The sequence below is a fragment of the Hyperolius riggenbachi genome, chromosome 2 (genome assembly GCF_040937935.1).
Source record: "Hyperolius riggenbachi isolate aHypRig1 chromosome 2, aHypRig1.pri, whole genome shotgun sequence".
NCBI classification, from domain to species: domain Eukaryota; kingdom Metazoa; phylum Chordata; class Amphibia; order Anura; family Hyperoliidae; genus Hyperolius; species Hyperolius riggenbachi.
The window spans coordinates 334,460,593-334,478,029 of record NC_090647.1 but is presented as its reverse complement, the minus strand read 5'-3'; the positions used below and the strand labels follow the sequence as shown (position 1 = coordinate 334,478,029).

The 17,437-nt window shown below is 49.0% G+C and overlaps 1 long non-coding RNA gene across 1 annotated transcript in view; it reads right to left on the bottom strand.

Annotated features, from left to right (window-relative positions):
• Positions 1-17,160, bottom strand: part of LOC137544433 (uncharacterized) — a 60,312-nt gene extending 43,152 nt beyond the window's left edge. The window contains exon 1 of the long non-coding RNA XR_011025860.1: positions 17,023-17,160. This is a non-coding gene — a long non-coding RNA (uncharacterized lncRNA). The remainder of the gene's footprint in view (positions 1-17,022) is intronic.
• Positions 17,161-17,437: the final 277 nt, after the last annotated feature.

Below are 17,437 nucleotides of genomic sequence, written 5' to 3'. Positions count from 1 at the left end.
TGTTAGTAGTTTCCCTCTGCTTATCACTTGACTTTTTTAGTAAGGTGATGTGTAGGACAGAACTAAAAGAGATACCAGCCAGACTCCTGGACACCCTACAGGCCCTAAGCTTTGTCCTAGGTTGCCATGTGGGTGACCTGGTTCTTGTGATTTCCCCATATTATTATTATTATTATTTATTTATAAAGCGCCAACATATTCCTTGGCGCTGTACAATGTAAGAAAACAAACAAGGGATACATAATGATACAGACAATTATATACATCAAATATGAACACTGATACAAGATACAGCACTGCTGATTACAATTTGATTTAACATGATGACTAAAATGTATAAATGTCTAACAGTGTGCAAGCAATTAAATTAATAAAAGTCCATGACACACAAGGGTGAGAGCCCTGCCCTTGCGAGCTTACAATCTGTTTCAAAATTTTTATTGAATTTTCAAAATACAAAATATAACATATACACTCTTGCATAACAGATCAGGCGGGACAGAGTGTGACACAAAGAAATGTCCAAGTTTCTGGTGGTCTCAATATACCAGCTCAAGGCTTCATACTTGCGCTTCTGGGATGTCCACAGATGAGACGCATATAGTCAAAGACACAACTGACCGCGCTTATACTGGTTGGGCCGGCGAGCTTACAATCTAAAGGAATGGGGTGGAAACAAGAGGTGGGGAAGTATACAGTATATGTACAGGCAGTGCGTAATTAGGTTATTTAGTGGGTGCATGGCCTAAGCTAGATAATATGCTTGTCGGAAAAGGTGGGTTTTGAGGGAGCGTTTAAAGATTTCAAAGGTGGGAGAGTGGCGGACAGGGTTGCTCAGCAGGACCCCGAAAAATTCGGGTGTTTTTTGGGTTTGCCGCATGCGAACCCGAACCCGAATGCTGCGATCCGAGCCGAGCCCGAATACGAAGCCTGCCGAATGTGCGCGCTCGAATTCGGCCGAATGGAGCTGTGGGTTCGGGTTCGGCTTCGGAATTCGGGGATGACGTGATTGGGCCAATCAGAAGTCCTCCTGCCGAGGACCTGGCAACCCTAGCAACCAATCAGAGGAGGGGAGCCTGGCCCTCCCCTCCTCTATATAAGGCGGCGGCCATGTTGCGGAGCCACGCACTTGTGTGACTGCTGCTGGTACTGAGAGATTCTCCAGTGCTGTGCTGTGTCTGAGCAAGTGCTTTTCACTGCTAAACCTAGCGTTTTGCTTCCTAAACACCTCCTAAACACATTTATTGTTGTCTTATATAGTTAGCTAGTATTTTGATTGGTTTTAGTCAGCTAGTGTATACTCAGGGCCGGCCCGCCCATGAGGCGGGGTGAAACGTTTGCCTCAGGCGGCGCTTCTGAGGGGGCGGCACCCGCCCGTCCGTGGGTGTGGAGTGCCGCCCGAGCTGGAGGTAATAGCGGGCAGGAAGGGGGTATTGGGGCTAGCGGCGGGGAGGGGGGTCGGACCCCCCCTCCCTCGCCTGGGTCCCCCGTCCTCCGCTCCCCTCCAGCTTGTTATGCACGCTGGCTGGCTGGCTGCGGCTGTAACAGGCAACGGGCGGGGATCACTCACCTCTTCCTCGTTCCAACGTGCGCTCCACTGACGTCACTTCCTGCGGCGTAGCGGAGGCGTAGCGGAGGACGGGGGACCCAGGCGAGGGAGGGGGGCGCAGCGGCGATTTCTTTAAAGTTTGCCTCAGGCGGCAAATGGTCTAGGGCCGGGCCTGTGTATACTGTGCTAGGCTAGTGTTAGTCTGTGAGCAGGCTAGGCCTGCTAGCCTAGGTAGCCTTAGCCTACTACTAGCTTAGGTAGGTTAGGGATTCTAGTTAGTTATGTACTAGTAGTACTAGTTTAGTTAATTATTACTGCTGTAGTCTGTTACTTTATTAGTTTCAGTACTGTGTTAGTTAGTTACTGACTGTGACAGGTCACCACCAGCATCCGTTGCGAGTGACCTGACCTGTGACTGTCTGTCACCTGCCCGAGCCTATTGATTGATTGCGTCTGACCGTGTGTGACCGATTGTTGTAATTGTCACCGACTGTCTGCCGCACGACTTACTTGTAGCGTAGTACGCTAGGTGTTTCTTAGTTACCTGCGTGCGTGCATACTACTAGTGTCTACTACTATACTACTAGTCTACTAGTACCTGTTCACTTATATTTTTTTTTTCACTTTTACTGTGTGATTTTATTATCATTCATAGTGTGTGTAATAAATAAGAGTTACAACACATACAGGCCACCACTAGCATCCGTTGTGAGTGACCTGTGACTGTCTGTCGCCTGCCCGAGCCTATTGATTGATTGCGTCTGACCGTGTGTGACCGTTTTTAAATTGTCACCGACTGTCTGCCGCACGACTTACTTGTAGCGTAGTATGCTAGGTGTTTCTTAGTTACCTGCGTGCGTGCATACTACTAGCGTCTACTACTATACTACTAGTGTACTAGTACCTGTTCACATATATTTTTTTTCACTTTTACTGTGTGATTTTATTATCATCCATAGTGTGTGTGATAAATAAGAGTTACAACACATACAGGCCACCACCAGCATCCATTGTGAGTGACCTGTGACTGTCTGTCGCCTGCCCGAGCCTATTGATTGATTGCGTCTGACCATGTGTGACCGTTTTTAATTGTCACCGACTGTATGCCGCACGACTTACTTGTAGTGTAGTACGCTAGGTGTTTCTTAGTTACCTGCGTGCGAGCATACTACTAGTGTCTACTACTATACTACTAGTGTCTACTACTATACAACTAGTCTACTAGTACCCGTTCACATATATTTTTTTTTTTCACTTTTACTGTGTGATTTTATTATCATCCGTAGTGTGTGTAATAAATAAGAGTTACAATCTGCACAGATTTCAGCAGCAGCAGCAGCCGACCCTCCTGCCCATCCAGCAGAAGCAGCAGCCCCTCCTGCCCATCCAGCAGCAGCAGCAGGAGCACAGCAGCAACTCACTCCCACCCCCCCACCACCCCCGGGCAGCCAGTCCTCAGTGGCCTCATCAGCTCCCTCCACAGTGGCCTCCTCATCCTCCCGTGCAGGCAAACGCCGCCAGACCCTGCTCAGCGAAGCATTCCCCGGTGTGACCAAGGTGCTGCCTCCCGCCCACAGGCACATCCGGTTGCTGAACGGGTTGCTTGCCCGGGCCATGTGCTCCCAGCTCCTGCCATATTCCTTTGTGCAGGAGGGGAGTGACATCAGAGCACTGCTGCAGGTTTGAATCCCGGAGTGGCAAGTCCGCAGCCGCCACTTTTCTCCCGCAGGGCGATCCCAGCACTGCACTGCTCTGCCATGGAGAACGTGGGCCGCGCGCTGGATCACGCTGTCAGTGCGCGGATCCACATAACCATGGATTCCTGGAGCAGCCGGTTTGGGACAGAGCGCTATCTGTCCTTTACGGCCCACTGGGTCAGCCTGGTGGAAAGCCCGAGCGAGGAAACAGCAGGTCCATCCTCCGGCGCAGCAGCACCAGTCGCCCACTACGTGGTGCCACCGCGCGGGGTCAGGGGAGAAGCAGCAGCTCCCACCGCCAAGCGATCCCGTCTCTCCAGCAGCGTGAAGGCCCGCCACTGCCAAGCGCTGCTGGAGATGAAAAGTCTGGGGAAGAACTCCTTGACGGCATCCAACGTGCTCCGCAGCAAAACTGGCAGACATCCAGCAGCAGGAGGGCCTGCCACGACACCGCCTCATCATAGATGTGCCAACTCGCTGGAACTCCACCCTGGCGATGTTGGAGCGGCTGGTTGAGCAGAGGAGGGCTGTCAACCGGTACATCTATGATGCCACTGTCGCGGGCACCGGCAGCAGAAGCAGCACCACACTCCAGCTCCTCACCAACGCGCAATGGGGGCAGATGCAGCAGGTCTGCTTTGTGGTGTCTCCCTTCCTGCAGGGAACCAACCTGGTGAGTGAACAACGGGCATCCCTCTGCCAGTGGGTGCCCTTTGTTTGTCTGCTGGACAGGGCACTTGGCGATTTGGTGGATTTGGGAGAGGAGGCCCTGAAGCAGCTGGAACAGCAGCCGCCTGCGCAGTCCACTGCTCTGCAGGAGTCCCTGGAGGAGGAGGAGGAGGAGGAGGAGTTAGAGGTGCTGGATGTTTCTGCTGGGGGAGAACATTGGAGCGCAGCAGCAGTGGTGCGAGGGTGGAGAGAGGAGGAAGAGTCTCAGGGGCAAGAGGAGGAGGTGGAGGACGCTGACCCTGATGTCTCTGTTAGACGGTCCACCCTGTTCCCTATAGCAGCGCACAAGCTGCGCTGCCTGCGCACAGACCCCAGGGTCAAGCGGATGCAAGTGAGGGAGGACGCCTGCATCAGCATGATCCTGGACCCACGGCTGAGGGGGAGGTGGGATCAGTTTCTGCCTGCCAGAGACCGTGAGCAGCGAGCAAGGGAGTTGCAGGAGATCCTTGTTCGGCGACTGGAGGAAGCCTTCCCCCCGCCTTCCACTCCCTCTGTCCCTGTCCAGCAGCCAGCAGCACAGCAGCAGGTGCCTGCGGCCAGCAGCAGCGTCAGGTGCCCAGGAGACCTGCTGTCATTGACGCAGGCGTTCTACATGCAGGTACAGCAGCCGAGAGAGGAGGTGCGGGTAGCAGCCACCTTCGGTGAGAGTCACAGCCAGCGCATGATCCGGATGGTGGCCAACTACATGGGGTCCTTCAGTGTACTTGACACCGGCAGCGAAGAGCCTGTGGACCCCATGGAGTACTGGGTGGAGCGCTTGCACATCTGGAGGGAGCTTGCGCAGTACGCCCTGGAGGTATTGTCTTGCCCCCCTTCCAGCGTGCTGTCTGAGAGGTGCTTCAGTGCGGCCGGTGGTGTGGTCACCGAGAAGCGCTCTCGTCTGTCCATAGAGGGCGTGGACAGACTGACATTTTTGAAGATTAACCAGGCCTGGATAGAAGGCACGTTCCTGGCACCTGTTGTCGGCGAAAGGAGGACATGAGGTGCCTGCCTGGGAATTACAATACATTGCCTGCTGCCTGCCCGATGTGACGACTCCTCCTCCTCCTCCTGCTGGCCTGCTGCATTGATTTACCTATGAATTTATTTATGTATTTATTGTATTTCTACCTGACTCCTCCTGCTGCTGCTGGCCTGCTGCATTGATTTACCTATGAATTTATTTATGTATTTATTGTATTTATAAAGCGGCAACATATTACACCGCGCTCATTTTCATCCTGCTGCTGTCAGTGGTCCCACCGCCAGAGTCCACACTATGCATTGCCTGCTGTCAGTGCCACACGTCACTCCACCTCCTCCTGCTGCTGTTGTATTTATCCTGCTGCTGTCAGTGGTCCCACCGCCAGAGTCCACACTATGCATTGCCTGCTGTCAGTGCCACACGTCACTCCACCTCTTTCTCCTGCTGCTGTTGTATTTATCCTGCTGCTGTCAGTGGTCCCACCGCCAGAGTCCACACTATGCATTGCCTTCTGCCAGTGCCACACGCCACTCCTCTTCCTACTGCTGCTGTTGTATTTATCCTGCTGCTGTCAGTGGTCCCACCGCCAGGGTCCACACTATGCATTGCCTGCTGTCAGTGCCACACGTCACTCCACCTCCTCCTCCTGCTGCTGTTGTATTTATCCTGCTGCTGTCAGTGGTCCCACCGCCAGAGTCCACACTATGTATTGACTTCTGCCAGTGCCACACGCCACTCCTCCTCCTACTGCTGCTGTTGTATTTATCCTGCTGCTGTCAGTGGTCCCACCGCCAGGGTCCACACTATGCATTGCCTTCTGTCAGTGCCACACATCACTCCACCTCCTCCTCCTGCTGCTGTTGTATTTAGCCTGCTGCTGTCAGTGGTCCCACCGCCAGAGTCCACACTATGCATTGCCTTCTGCCAGTGCCACACGCCACTCCTCCTCCTACTGCTGCTGTTGTATTTATCCTGCTGCTGTCAGTGGTCCCACCACCAGATTCCACACTATGCATTGCCTTCTGGTAGTGCCACACGCCACTCCTCCTCCTACTGCTGCTGTTGTATTTATCCTGCTGCTGTCAGTGGTCCCACCGCCAGGGTCCACACTTTGCATTGCCTGCTGTCAGTGCCACACGTCACTCCACCTCCTCCTCCTGCTGCTGTTGTATTTATCCTGCGGCTGTCAGTGGTCCCACCGCCAGAGTCCACACTATGCATTGCCTTCTGCCAGTGCCACACGCCACTCCTCCTACTGCTGCTGTTGTATTTATCCTGCTGCTGTCAGTGGTCCCACCGCCAGGGTCCACACTATGCATTGCCCCGCCCCTTGGAGGTCAGTGTGAGTGTGGCTGCCGAGGAGAGAGGACCTCTCTGGCTGTGCTCCAGCGGATACAGCTGCTAGGGAGGATTCCCTTGAATTTCACCCAGGATCCAGGAACCTGTCCAGGCAGAACACCTAAGGAGGGAGAAGGACTTCGTGTGGAGGTTTTAGGCTCCCCTGGGCTGGACGGTTTTGGGGGGCCTGGGCCTTGAGAAGGCATCCCTGTCCTCCAGGATGGAGGCTCATAAAGCTATGGACAGTGGGTCAACGGTGGAAGAGACTGTGAGTAATGTTGTGGAATGGCACAAGAGTGTTAAACTGGTGCAGGAAACATTGAACTCATTACAGTTTGACTTAAAGAAACGTATAAACAAGTACGGTCAGTCGTGGAAACCGGCTTTTTTAAGAACCAATCCGCAGTTGGTGAAACTGCAGGAGCAGATTGTGTTGCAGAAAAGGAAATTGGAGGAGTTAATAGTGAATGGCGGTATGCATGCTGAAGGACTGAAAAATCAAATGCGGTTCGAAAGTGACAAGGCGGGATTAGAGATGGATGTGAGTATGCGGAGCCCGAAAAGTGTACAGGGGCAGAATACAATGCAGAATGCAAGCGGAATGGAAGGAACTGGTTCACCTGTTGTACCTGGATGCAGCAATATGCAGGCGCAAGTTATGCAGAACTCTACTGGATTAAGCAATATGCAAAGTTTTAATGGTTTTTTTTCCCCGCAGTACGGACAAAATATGCAGCAATTCCCAGGACAGTTGCAGCAGTATGGACTGTATCCCAATTTACATTACCAGAGTTATGCAAGCAATGTGAATAACCCGTTTTTTCAGCAGAGTTTGGCGTTATCCCAATCCCCTTCCCCTTTTCCCAGTGTGTCCCCCAACCTTTTCCCCAGTGTTAATTCCCCAAATGTGTCAAATCCCTACCTGGTGAGTCCTTCCCCTGTGTGTAATCCCTCTGTATTGTCCGGTGGAATGTTTGGGCAAAGTTTGCCCTCACCTAAGATGGCCCCTGTGCTTGGAGTCGGCGTGGGGGCGGGGCCTAACGGCGGCGGCGGGGGAGGCGTTCACGAGCGGATTCCGTGCGTTGGGGGAGCTGGGGGAGCTTCTGTGGAGGTGGGCGAAGGTGGTCAGAACTCCCCCAGTGCCCTGGGTGCGTCGGTATTGGCGGCGGAAGGCGGCGGCGAAACCGGAAGTGACGTCAGCGCTACTTCCGGTTCGGCGACAGTGCGTTCGGAGCGTCCAGTCCCAGGGGGTCAGCAGGATGGATGCTGCAGCTGAACCCCCTGGTGGAGGGGAAGGTGAGGGAGCTGGAGGCATTGAAAGTGGAGCAGCATCACTAGATGCTGCTCCAAAAGCACAGCAGAATGCAGGAGGCAACCAAACAGGTAACAAAACGGGAGGCACACAGGCTGCAAAAAGAAGGAGGGAGGAGGGGCTGGAGAAGAGGGAAGAAAGGACTGTGAGAAATGAGAAAGGGGAGGAGGGTGGGAGGAAGCTCAAATCTGATATGGTTAAACAAAAAGGATCTGAGGCTGGTTTAGATACTGTGCAGGGGGAGAAGGAGGGTGGGAGGAGGGCCAAAGCTGATGATAATGTGTCAGTGAATGAGCAAATTGAAGGTTCTGTGATTGGGAAAAAAAATGGGTCTTATGCAGGTATGATTAAGAAAAATGTGAGTAATGGAGTATTAAAGCAAACTGTACATGATGTGGCGGGTCAATCCGCAGCAAATAGGAGAAATGTTGTAAGAGTGAGTTACAAGCCAGGTGGAAACAGTGCAACTTATACGAGGAAAATGTTTATTCAATTGCTGTTAAAGATGGGCTTCAAGGCGGTGGACTTTTATGCCATTTTGGCTCCTGAAGCCCCCCCCCCTCCTTTTTTGATGTTAGCTTTTTGTCCCCGACCGGTCTAGATGCATTTTGGGAGAAATATGAGAAAAACTGGAAAGCAAGTGAGGAATGGACTTGGTTGATTCCTCAGCCTGTGTCTGGACGGTCTTTGGACAAAAAGGTGACAATTGTGGTCCCGAATGAATCCATCCCTGTGCATGATATCATGGTGTGGCTCAGGAACTATGGGAAACCATTAAATGAGCCAAGAAAGGTGATGGATGAGTTTGGGATCTGGGGGGGAGGTTGGGAGCTAATGGTAAGATTGGACAGAGTGGGGAATGTGGTCAAGCACATCCCTACGTCTGTCTTTATTGGAAAGGACAGGGTGACGGCCTACTATCAGGGACAGCCTCGGGTGTGTTATAAATGCGGTTCTCGGAGCCATTATAGCATTTCCTGCAAAGAGGTGAAATGTTCGCGTTGCCATGCTTTGGGGCACTTAGCGAAAGATTGCAAAGACATACGTTGTAGTATATGTCTCAAGTTGGGACACCCGTACGTGAAGTGCCCTGAAGCATGGGCAAATGTGGACGAGGAGGTAGAAAAGGAGATGGAAAAAATCTTAGAAGAAGAATGTGAAGAGAGGGAGGTCGCTGATGGTGGGTCGTCACGTCCAGAGTCCATCGCCTTGAAGCCCCAGGTGGAAGTGCCGATATTTGCATCGGTACTAAAGTCAATGCCTCCACCTCCCCCACCCCCTTCCTTGGTACCGGTGGTGGCCAAATTACCGGAAGGTACTTTGGGTACAGAGGCGGTTTTCAAGATTGCAGCACCAGGTGAGGGGAAAAATATTTTCTCCATATGCAAAGAGGGAGTTTCTCAAGATGGAGGGGAAACTCCTTCTGAAGCAAACCGGGAGAAGAGTGCTCCCAAAACCAAGAAGGCAGAAGGTGGGGAAAAGGGGAAGAAAAACAGCAAAGCCCCAAAGGAAGCAAAAGCAGAAAGTGTCGGTGGGAGGGGGAAGTATAAACAAAGTGGGGAAGTAAAGGAGGTTGAAGATGAAGGAGAATTTATAGAAGTAAAATCCGCAAAAGAAAAGAGGAGGGAAAGGAGGATGCTCCAAACAGAGAAAAAAATAAATGAGAAGTTGGAAGAGATTAAAAAGAAAAAATTGGTTACTGTGAAAAATAAATTTAATGCATTATCTGACCAATCTGATATGTCAGAAGGGAATGGTGTAAATAGTGATGATGAGGTTGGGGTGGCGGATATGGAAGTATCCTCTGGTACAGTTTAAGGAAGGCTAAGCAAACTCATTTACTCTGATGGAGGTTCCCCCCCCTTTGAAACTAGCAACCATTAATGTTGCTAGTATGAGATCTGTGAGTGCTCGTAGGGAAGCCATATTTTTTCTCGGTCAATTTGATGCCGACATTTTATTTTTGCAGGAGACCAGGTTGCAAACGCTGGATGACATACATGAAGTTAAGAGGGACTGGCATTATGGTCCCTCTTACTGGTCTCTTGCGGCTGAGACTCATACTGGGGTGGCGGTCCTTTTTAAGACCGACATGGTAACTTTCCGGCGAGTAAGTGAGGTGGAGATGGGGAGATGCTTGGTCATGGACGTCTCTGTGAGGGGGCAAGATATAAGGTTGATTAACATTTATGGGCCTCAGTCTGAAAGGGAAAGGAAGCGCCTCTTCACAGAGATCAAACCATTTCTGTTTACAGCCCAGGAGGTGGTCTTTGGTGGTGATTTCAATACCGTAGTCAGGTTAAAGGACAGGAGAGGTGCCAAGACCCGCCTGGGCTATGATAGTAACTTTTTGAATAATATGATTAGAGATGCTGGTCTGGTAGACGTACATATAAAGCACAATCCAGACGACACAGGGTTCACTTTTTTCTGTGGTGAGCGTAGGAGTAGGATAGATAGGTTTTTTGTTAAGGAGAGCTCTGCTACCTCATCCCCAAAGGTGCAGGTGGTGGAGTTCTCTGATCACTGTATTATGTCTATGGTGTTGAATGTTGCAGAGGTCCCTCCAAAAGGAAGGGGTATCTGGAGATTAAATTTGTTGCTGTTGAAGGAGGAAAGTGTGAGACAATGTTTTAGGGATTTTTTTCAGGCACAGGTTACTCTACTGGACTGTTGCAGCAGTAGGTCTGAGTGGTGGGAGATGGTCAAGAGGAGGGCAGTAGGTCTTTTCAAGAACATAGCAAAAAAGAGAGCCTTTGGTAGATATGTTACCTACCAGCGTCTGAGGCGGAAACTTGAAATCGCTGTCTCGGGGGATGGAGATCCTGGGGAGATCAAAAGGATCAAGGATCTGTTACGCAAGAGTCAGTATGACCGGCACACTTCTTTGCTTCTGGAAAGGGATTACGGTAAAAATCACTCGCCGGACCCTTATCAGAACTGCAAACAAAGTGTAGCAGTTAAAGTCATCTATGGTCTCAAGGATAGTACAGGATCCCTGGTGCAGTCCAGAGCAGGGATTCTGGAAATCGTTAGATCCTTTTATTCTGAACTGTTGGGTAGTAGACCCCTTGATGAGACGGCGATGGAATCTTTCTTGTGTAATATTCCAGGACTGGAAGATATAGAGGTTCCCCTTGCGTTTTTGACGGAAAAGATTTCTGCTGAAGAAGTGGTGAAAGCCATAGAGTGTCTTGCTGTCAAGAAAACGCCGGGTCCGGATGGACTGACGGCAGAATTTTACAAAGTCTTTCAAGATATTCTGGCCCCTGAGTTAGCAGAAGTGTACAATCGCAGCCTTGCAGAGGATGAGCTTCCTCCCTCTATGAGAGGATCAGCAGTTATACTTCTGTCAAAGGGTAAAGATTCTTCAATGATTGAGAATTGGCGGCCTATCAGCCTTCTCAATGTTGACCGAAAGATTCTGGCTAAAATAATTTTTTGGCGTTTGAGCCAGGTGGCAAATGGAGTACTTTCTCGCCAGCAGCACTGTTCTGTCCAGGGGAGGAGCACTTTTTCAGCCGTATTAACGGTCCGGGAGATTCTGGAGAGATGCAGGGCTGCTGGTTGGGGAAAGTACTTACTGGCGTTGGATCAGGCAAAGGCTTTTGATCGTGTCAATCATGAGTATCTGTGGATGCTCCTTAGTAAATATGGTCTGCCAGGGAGGTTTATCAATTGGCTGAAAGTGTTGTATAAAGGTGCTGAAAGCTTCCCGCTTGTCAATGGTTGGGTCGGACAGACCTTTGAGGTTAGATCAGGGGTGCGTCAGGGGTGTCCTTTGAGTCCCCTGCTATATGCCTTTGCCATTGATCCTTTCATACGAAGGATTGAGGGTGGAGCTTTGTGTGGGGTGCCATCGGGCATTGCTGGCGTGCCTCCTCTCAAGGTTGTGGCCTATGCGGATGATGTGACTGTGGTAATCTCTGGACAGGAGGAGGCGGAAGGTGTTTGTGCGGAGGTTGCCCGTTACTCATTGGCATCAGGTTCAATGATCAATCAGGATAAGTGTGAGGCTTTCTGGATGGGCAAGGAAAATGAGAGCTTCTTGCTTCCGGTCTCTTTTCCGGCACCAAAGGAAAAGATTAAAATACTTGGCATAGAATTTGGCCTGGGTGACTATGGTCACCAAAATTGGGAAAGCAGACTAAAGTGTGCCGAGGCTAAGGTAGTCCGCTGGAAAGGTTGGCGATTGACTTTCAGAGAAAGGATTGACATAGTCAAGACCTATCTGATTCCAATTATGTTGTATGTCAGTTTTGTCTGTATTTTGCCAGTGTCTCTTCACACAAGAATCTACAGCTTGTTTTTCCAAATGCTTTGGGGAAACAAGATGAACCACGTTAAGAGGAATGTCACTTATCAATCAAGGCAGAAGGGTGGCTTAGGGATGGTCAACCCGGTGGTTTTCTTTTCTCTGTTATTTATTAAACACAATCTTGGTAAAATGTATGCGGAGGAACTGCCTGGATGGATGGGTATTTTTCAGTCCTGGTTTAGGCCTTTTCTCAGACAATGGGAAAGTGGTGGTTTAGTGAAAAGACTGAGAGCTGGTCCTGGCTATCTTCCGGCCTATGTTGCACCATGTCTGAAAGCAATGAGGCAGTGGGAACTGACGAGGGAGGAGATCATTTCAATCCCTAGGAAATCCCTGGAGGAGAGAGTGATTGAGACCTTCTTTAAGGACCCATTGGCCCTGAGAGATTGCCCAAGCCCAATTATGGAGGAGGGTTTGCGCTTGCTATGTTCTCCTAGGATTCCTAACAAATTCAGGGACTTGGCTTGGCTTTCCTTCCACGGCAGACTCTTTGTTAGAGGTAACTTGAAGTTCATTGGGGATAGGGATCGTGGTTGTCCTCATGAGGAGTGTGGAGGGGTGGAGGAGACCATGGACCATTTCCTAGTGGACTGTTCCTTTAAGAAAGAAGTATACAAACAGGTGGGTAGGGCTTTGGGTATTCCTTTCCTAGAGCGGCTTAGTTATGCGGAGTGGACATATGGGGCATTCAATAACCGGGGGTCATTTAATTTGGACACCTTATTTTTAGTTAGTCTAGTGATTCGATATTACACTTGGAATGCACGGTGTCAAATTACGATCCATCAGAAAGTCCTCCCTGTCCAGGTGGTGGTGCATGGCATATTGGGTGAGGTTGGGAAAATTCGGGGTCTTGAGGAGGGAAGGTTGAGTCGGGGGGAGTGGTGTTTGCTGTGGCGGAACATTAAGCCTCCATGACTTGGCCAAACCTTCTCTTTGGTGAGCTTTCTTTCTCTCTTCACGTAGTTAGATGATCTAAATTGAGGAATGGTTTGCAAGCATAAGGTGGTGTAAGGTTGCTTAGCCTTTCTTGCGGTAAGGTAAAATGTATATAGTATTGTAATATAGTGTATAGTAAGCCCAGGTGGCAAGATTAAACTGAAGTCCTCAGTTAAGAAGTATAAACTTGGAAGGGATCAAGTTATGTGATGGCATGATTAATGCATTTTGATTTAGCCCCCTATAGGTATGGACTTATCAGAGACTAAAGTACTAAGGTACTTAAGGCGGTTAGCCTAATGTTTTTGTTAATTATTGATTTCTTTTTAAAATTTTTGTATATATGTTGCAGTCTTTTAATAAAAAGAATTACTATGCATTGCCTGCTGTCAGTGCCACACGTCACTCCACCTCCTCCTCCTGCTGCTGTTGTATTTATCCTGCTGCTGTCAGTGGTCCCACCGCCAGAGTCCACACTATGCATTGCCTTCTGCCAGTGCCACACGCCACTCCTCCTCCTACTGCTGCTGTTGTATTTATCCTGCAGCAGGATAAATACAACAGCAGCAGTAGGAGGAGGAGTGGCGTGTGGCACTGGCAGAAGGCAATGCATAGTGTGGACTCTGGCGGTGGGACCACTGACAGCAGCAGGATAAATACAACAGCAGCAGGAGGAGGAGGTGGAGTGACGTGTAGCACTGACAGCAGGCAATGCATAGTGTGGACTCTGGCGGTGGGACCACTGACAGCAGCAGGATAAATACAACAGCAGCAGGAGGAGGTGGAGTGACGTGTGGCACTGACAGCAGGCAATGCATAGTGTGGACCCTGGCGGTGGGACCACTGACAGCAGCAGGATAAATACAACAGCAGCAGGAGGAGGAGGAGTGACGTGTGGCACTGACAGCATGCAATGCATAGTGTGGACTCTGGCGGTGGGACCACTGACAGCAGCAGGATGAAAATGAGCGCGGTGTAATATGTTGCCGCTTTATAAATACAATAAATACATAAATAAATTCATAGGTAAATCAATGCAGCAGGCCAGCAGCAGCAGCAGGAGTCAGGTAGAAATACAATAAATACATAAATAAATTCATAGGTAAATCAATGCAGCAGGCCAGCAGCAGCAGGAGGAGTCGGGTAGAAATACAATAAATGCATAAATAAATTCATAGGTAAATCAATGCAGCAGGCCAGCAGCAGCAGGAGGAGTCCGGTAGAGTCCGGTATAAGTTGTATTTATCCTGCTGCTGTCAGTGGTCCCACCGCCAGAGTCCACAATATGCATTGCCTTCTGCCAGTGCCATACGCCACTCCTCCTCCTACTGCTGCTGTTGTATTTATCCTGCTGCTGTCAGTGGTCCCACCGCCAGAGTCCACACTATGCATTGCCTGCTGTCAGTGCCACACGTCACTCCACCTCCTCCTCCTGCTGCTGTTCTATTTATCCTGCTGCTGTCAGTGGTCCCACCGCCAGAGTCCACACTATGCATTGCCTGCTGTCAGTGCCACACATCACTCCACCTCCTCCTCCTGCTGCTGTTGTATTTATCCTGCTGCTGTCAGTGGTCCCACCGCCAGAGTCCACACTATGCATTGCCTTCTGCCAGTGCCACACGCCACTTCTCCTCCTACTGCTGCTGTTGTATTTATCCTGCTGCTGTCAGTGGTCTCACCGCCAGAGTCCACACTATGCATTGCCTTCTGCCAGTGCCACACGCCACTCCTCCTCCTACTGCTGCTGTTGTATTTATCCTGCTGCTGTCAGTGGTCCCACCGCCAGGGTCCACACTATGCATTGCCTTCTGTCAGTGCCACACGTCACTCCACCTCCTCCTCCTGCTGCTGTTGTATTTATCCTGCTGCTGTCAGTGGTCCCATCGCCAGAGTCCACACTATGCATTGCCTTCTGCCAGTGCCACACGCCACTCCTCCTCCTACTGCTGCTGTTGTATTTATCCTGCTGCTGTCAGTGGTCCCACCGCCAGGGTCCACACTATGCATTGCCTGCTGTCAGTGCCACACGTCACTCCACCTCCTCCTCCTGCTGCTGTTGTATTTATCCTGCTGCTGTCAGTGGTCCCACCGCCAGAGTCCACACTATGCATTGCCTGCTGCCGGTGCCACACGCCACTCCTCCTCCTCCTGCTGCTGTTGTATTTATCCTGCTGCTGTCAGTGGTCCCACCGCCAGAGTCCACACTGTGCATTGCCTTCTGCCAGTGCCACACGCCACACCTCCTCCTCCTGCTGCTGTTGTATTTATCCTGCTGCTGTCAGTGGTCCCACCGCCAGAGTCCACACTATGCATTGCCTGCTGTCAGTGCCACATGTCACTCCTCCACCTGCTGCTGCTGTATTTATCCTCCTGCTGCTGTATTTATCCTCCTGCTGTCAGGGTCCACACAATGCATTGCCTGCTGCCAGTGCCACACGTCACGTTTTTAGTTTTGTTTTTTTAAGTACCCCTATTTCAATGTGAATTCTCTTTAAAAAAACACACACAAAAAAACCCGAATTCGCGAACACGAATTTTTACCGAATTTTGAGCCGTAACCCCGAACCGAATATGAATTCGAACCGAATTTCGTGGTCGAAGGCGAATTTGAATTCGAATGTCATGCGGACCCGAATTCGAATGTACCCGAACCGAATTTTGGTACATCTGAGCATGCTTGGTGGCGGATGTGTTGTGGAAGGGCATTCCAGAGGAGGGGTGAAGCACGTGAGAAGTCTTGTACACGTGAATGTGAGGAGGTAATTTTAGAAGAGGATAGAAGAAGCTCGTGTGCAGATCTGAGATTGTGGTTGGGTTGGTATCTGGAGACTAGTGAGGAGATGTACAGGGGAGAGAGATTGTGGAGAGCTTTGTAGGTTAAGGTTAAAAGTTTGAACTGAATCCTGTCATTAATTGGTAGCCAGTGAAGAGCTTGACAGAGAGGGTAAGCAGAGGAAGAGCGAGAGGAGAGATGAATGAGTCGAGCAGCAGACTAATAGTACTCTTATAGTAATATTATATAGTAATATTGTTATATTGTAATATAGTAATATTATCAAAGTCCTCCCCACACCATTACTAGCTGAGTCATCTCCTTTGAACCCCAACACCTGTGATTTCTTATATCCTTTTCTTCCCCTATAACAATTATAGCCACTGCCTTCTTCATAGTAACAAGTACATCCATTAAATCACAGATATGCATAATAATTAATACAACAAAAAAAGGTTGTTTTCATTAATAATAATAATTGTTACAGGATAGCTTTTAGGATGTTGCTTCTTTCATGTGAATTAGAATTCATCCTAGTATTCTCATCATTATCTTTAGTTAAACAGGAACATCTTAATTTAATATTTTCTTCTGAAACCAAAATTTAGATCATATGCAACATTTGTTTGAATCAGATATGTGTAACTGTTTGACGTTTTGATCTTACTGACTTTTTATTTCAGATTTGGGGAAAGTATTTCATTCTCCCAAGTGTGAGAAAAGTCTTTCACCTATTCTGCCTATCTGAAAACACATTTCTCAGAAGGTAGCTTTGAGCTTTGGGAGCCTTTGTGTGCAGAATTCGCGTGCTATCACTGGAGGACATGGAGGTATTATTTGATGTCAACACACTGTGTCTAACACAATTGTTTGCCGCTTGTTAATGTATCAGTCAAGAAGTATTTTATGAACTGACAAGGCTAATCTCAGACCATATCTGGAGTCAGCTTACAAAAGGATTGTGCATTCTGTCTGCAATGTTTGGCAAGCAGAAGTCCCAGTAGTACTGCCTGATAGATCAAGCCCTTGATGTCCTTGCTGGAAGAGAAGAGAGATCTTCTCTCATGTGGCTGGAGTTCCTGGTCCATATGCAATTCACTTTTTCTCCTGAGTTTTCTCCTAGGAGATAATTTTTCATCTTCTATTTAAAATAACGTTTCAGCATTTTGCAGTTGATAAAGTACCAAAAAGTAGTTGAAAGAGTACTATAAAAATTATTTTGAGCATTTTCTTGCATGATGAGCACAGAGGAAGTTTTGTGAGCTCTTAAACTGGGTTGAAACAATGAAATTACTGCAGCCCTTAAAGGGGCACTACAGCGAAAAATTGTAAAATTTAAAATATGTGCAAACATATACAAATAAGAAGTACATTTTTCCAGAGTAAAATGAGCTATAAATTACTTTTCTCCTACGTTGCCTTCACTTGCAGTAGGCAGTAGAAATCTGACAGAAGTTACAGGTTTTGGACTAGTCCATCTCTTCATAGGGGATTCTCAGCAAGGCTTTTATTCTTTATAAAGTTATTCCCAAACAAGGATTTAAACAATGATGCTGGCCAGCTTCCCTGCTTGCTACACAGTTTTTTGGCAGTTGGACAGAGCAACTGCCATTCACTAAGTGGTGTAAGTGACAGCAACATAGGAGAAAAGTAATTTATGGCTCATTTTACTCTGGAAAAAAATGTACTTCTTATTTGTATATGTTTGCACATATTTTAAATTTTACAGTTTTTCGCTGTAGCGCCCCTTTAATCTGTGTTTCTGCAGCTGAATTCTTTGGGTTCTCAAACTTTTTGATCTGTGAAGGTTTGAATATA